Here is a 4,919-nt window from a genome sequence, read left to right as displayed (position 1 = left end):
CATGCCTTGCTCATACTGTGGCATCAAGCAGTCAGGCCTGCAAGATGAGTGGTCTGCCAAGCGAGTGGATTCATCGAGTAACATGAACTCTAGTACTCACAATTAAGTTACAAATTATTCTTCTGTATGAATATTACGCAACGGAAACGCACATCTGACTATTAGTAATTTACGCAACTCTGACTGTTCACTACGCACTGGCAATACCACATTTTCTTTTTTTATTTAACGGCTTTGATCAACCGTGGCCATCACACTGAATATGAATGGCGTACACATTATAAATTCTGGATATCATGGCAACATACAATTCGAAGGAAAAGGCCACCAATCTTTTTCTTTTCACTATCTAATTTATTCCGATAAATTCTATAACCTAAACACACAAATTCTATTACCTACAACAATAACACATGAGAAATTCCGCCCAGCGGCTTTACATTGGTGATTCTCTATCTTATGGTCTCGTAATTATTTAACGCTACATTGCACTTTCTGGATAGGATGGTGGATCTTTTGCTATATCTCACACTTCGACTCTCACAACCATCATCACGAAACTTTCCTCAAGACCGAGCGGTACAAAAGGAACATGCATAACCAACTACCTCTGAAAATACCTTGTTACTCTCCCATGCAAACCACACATACTTAAATTTCATGAAATACATCACACCGGCAACATAAAATACAAAACAAGAAATAGTCACAACGTTATAATCCCATCACCTTCAGCTTTCCCACTTCAATTAAAATTCATCCCAGTTTCACACGACACTGCCCCACTTCGTAACTTTTCTTTCCTACTACGAACTCTGGACGATATATGCACGTCTTCCTGTGCAATGCAAGCCAAGTGGCGTTGCTGGATAGACGGCTGACTCACCTTGCTTCTCTCTCAGAGTATTATAGTTTGAATCAAGCGTCACACGGAAGCATAACACGAAAAGTAATATTAAGAACATATTCATCACACACGCGAGTCCTCAACTGATACCATGGACGAGTACTTTTCTTTATCCTTTGTCTCATACACAGATTGAGGCTCACACAGTACTCACCACGTGGAAGTACTCGTCTCTAATTTCAAGTCCTGCACACGCCATTTCTTAAATATTTCCAACTTATAGTACACACGCTAGTAATTCAGTTTAACTTTAGCACTCGCAAGTATTTCAACTTATTGCTACACGTGGTTTCATTGTGACCGTTGGTCACTTCTGAAGATTACTACGATCCCATTAATATTACCTGCCTGACATTTAATTCTCCCCACAAAAGTTCCTGAAATAGAGAAATTATTATTCTAAACTACTCTTAAGTATTTCATATGCATACCATGTCTCCACTCTTTTGTCCTGATGGAGCACGCCTAAGACAGGTCTTAACAGCACAAGATCCAGCGGCAGAGTGCTGAAACATGGCCGTTCTTCAGGTTCTCTCGCTCCTCTGCCGAAGTGGGGGAGCACCTTGCTACCGTATTGGTCAGCCACATTTCAGGCGCTCAAAGCTCAGGTAAATTTCATCTCTTTGGTTCCACCAAAGGTGGCCAAAGGATCGTCTCAAAGATGATCATATATTCACATTCACTATCTGCGGTTAGCAGACGACCATACATTCATTCATTTCACAGATCTCACCAAACTGGATATAGGGATTTATTTTATGGGAGTGCACATGTGATCAGTTAAATAAATAAATTGCCATTCTTTCCCACACTGGTATCCGGCTTCGCTGTATTAATTGAAACTGAGTTATTTTTACAAAAAATGTGTTGTTCTGACAAGAATAATGAAGTATGTTGTACCTATTTTCAATGTCGGGCGGTACTGTACCCTTTCAACAATATTGCTGAGACAATAATTACCTCTTTGCTGTGTTTCGTGGCTTAGTGAAAACGTGTACGTGCAGCGTGAAAGACTTCTGCACATGGTCTATGTCGTAGTTTCTCGCTGTCGGTGCTGGACACTCATTGTATTGCGGAATGACACCAACCCTTGTCTGGAAATATTTTTACGAAATGATGTAGCAGTGAACAACAATGCTTCATTTGCTTTAAAAGATTAAAGTTTGTCTGCCAGAGGATGGAAATTATGGTAAAGGAAGTAAATTGAAAACTTAACAACAATTCATTCACAGTATACAACAAAAATAGAAAGTAAGTAACCTGCTGCCTGTATCTACATAATGTGCCTTTATCTGCTTGTAGCCGTGAAAAACGGGCAAATTAACAAAGAAAACAGATCTTCGACCTCAGTTTTCACCCTTTAACACTGACTATTCATAATGCCCAAAAAGTGGTGTTATCCTCGATTACAACTTGATTTTTGAACTGAGTTTCAAAATAATTAGAATTAATTGGAGACTACTAGTGATGTTTCGTAGTATTCGATCACTCATCACTTTGCAGGAAAAGCAGCGAACGGTGGACAGATTAACTTTTCTTTTATCTGCCTATTTAATTTAATATTTTGGTTCTGTGCATCTTGAAACTGCGAGAGACATAATTTTTCAATCTTTGAAAGTTGCACAGGCCACACCAACATACAAGAAAGATAGTAGGAGTAATACACTAAATTACAGGCCCTTTACATTATCTAGCAGGATTTTGGAACATATATTGTGTTCGAAGATTATGAATTACCTCGAAGGACACAGTCTATTTTCACACAGTCAACAAGGATTTAGGAAACATCGTTCTTGTGAAAGACATGTAGTTCTTTCTTCACACGAAGTGTTGAGTGCTACTGACAAGGGGTTTCAAATTGATTCCGTACTTCTAGATTTAACGGAGCGCATCAAGACAGTTCAAAGAAAGACAGTTCAAAGAAAGGCAGCACATTTTGTACTATCGCGAAATAGGGGAGACAGTGTCACTGAAATGATAGAGGATTTGGGGTGTATATGACCTATGTTAGAAGAAAGATTAAGGAAAGGCAAACGTACGTTTCTAGCATTTGTAGACTTACAGAAAACTTTTGACAAAGTTGACTGGAAAACTCTCTTTCAAATTCTGAAAGTGGCAGGGGTACAATACAGGGAGCGAAAGGCTATTTACAATTTGTACAGAAACCAGATGGCAGTTATAAGAGTCGAGGGATATGAAAGGGAGCAGTGGTTTGGAAGGGAGTGAGACAGGGTTGTAGCCTCTCCCCGATGTTATTCAATCTGTATATTGAGCATGTAGTTAAGGAAACAAAAGAAAAATTCGGAGTAGGTATTAAATTCCATGGAGAAGAAATAGAAAATTTGAGGTTCGCCGATGACATTGTAATTCTGTCAGAGACAGCAAAGGACTTGGAAGAGCAGTTGAACGGAATGGATAGTGTCTTGAAAGGAGGATATAAGATGAACATCAACAAAAGCAAAATGAGGATAATGGAATGTAGTCGAATAAAGTCGGGTGATGCTGAGGGAATTAGGTTAGGAAATCAGACACTTAAAGTAGTAAAGGAGTTTTGTTATTTGAGGAGCAAAATAACTAATGATGGTCGAAGTAGAGAGGATAGAAAATGTAGACTGGCAATGGCAAGGAAAGCGTTACTGAAGAAGAGAAATTTGTTAACATCGAGTATAGATTTAAGTGTCAGGAAGTCGTTTTTGAAAGTATTTGTATGGAGTGTAGCCATGTATGGAAGTGAAACGTGGACGATAAATAGTTTTGACAAGAAGAGGATAGAAGCTTTAGAAATGTGGTGCTACAGAAGAATGCTGAAGATTAGATGGGTAGATCACATAACTAATGAGGAGGTATTGAATAGAATTGGGGAGACGAGGAGTTTGTGGCGCAACTTGACTAGAAGAAGGGATCGGTTGGTAGGACATGTTCTAAGGCATCAAGGGATGACCAATTTAGTATTGGAGGGCAGCTTGGAAGGTAAAAATCGTAGAGGGAGACCAAGAGATGAATACACTAAGCAGATTCAGAAGGATGTGGGTTACACTAGGTACTGGGAGATGAAGAAGCTTGCACAGGATAGAGTAGCATGGAGAGCTGCATCAAACCAGTCTCTGGACTGAAGACCGCAGCAACAACAACAACATCATTAATAGAAATGCGTTTCCCGTAACGGCGGAATCTTCTCAAGAAATTTCAGTCACCAACTTTCTCCTGCAAATGCGAAAATATTTTATTGACATCGACCTACATAAGGAGACACTATCACCATAATAAAATAAGGCAAATCAGAGTCCGCACGGAAAGATACAAGGTCGTTTTTTCTGCGCGATGTGCGAGTTTGGAATGATAGAGAATTGTTGTGAAGGTGGTTCAAATGGTTGAAATGGCTCTGAGCACTATGGGACTTAACTTCTGAGGTCATCAGTCCCCTAGAACTTAGAACTACTTAAACCTAACTAACCTAAGGACATCACACACATCCATGCCCGAGGCAGGATTCGAACCTGCGACCGTAGCGGTCGCGCGGTTCCAGACTGTAGCGCCTAGAACCGCTCGGCCACTCCGGGCGGCGAAGTTGGTTCTACGAACCCTCTGCCAGGCACTAAAATGTGATTTGGAGAGTATCGATGTAGATGTAGGTGCAGATGTTTGTTCAGTTTCGACGTTTATTTCAGAAATTAAAAACCGAGAAGCAGTTGTTTCAGAAACCGGTTATTTTGAGCGGTTTTCCCAATGAGGTTAACCTGGCGTGCTAAATAACAGATGTAACCGAAAACCGGTCAGTTTCAGCGATAACCGCCGTTCCTAGGACAGGGAGCTGCCCGCGTGACGTAGGCCGGGCAGCTGCGCTCGCACGCCACGCGGTAGCAGCCGGCAGAGCGGAGCGGACCGTTAGGAGCGCAGGGCACAGTAGTATGCGGAAGAGGCCGCCAGCCCAGCCCAGCAGCGGCGCGCCGCCGCCGCCGCCGCCGCAACCCGTCCGCCCCCGCACGGCCGCGCTCCTCCCACGCGTGGCGCA

The sequence above is a fragment of the Schistocerca piceifrons genome, chromosome 2 (genome assembly GCF_021461385.2).
Source record: "Schistocerca piceifrons isolate TAMUIC-IGC-003096 chromosome 2, iqSchPice1.1, whole genome shotgun sequence".
NCBI lineage: Eukaryota > Metazoa > Arthropoda > Insecta > Orthoptera > Acrididae > Schistocerca > Schistocerca piceifrons.
This window is presented reverse-complemented; position numbering follows the sequence as displayed.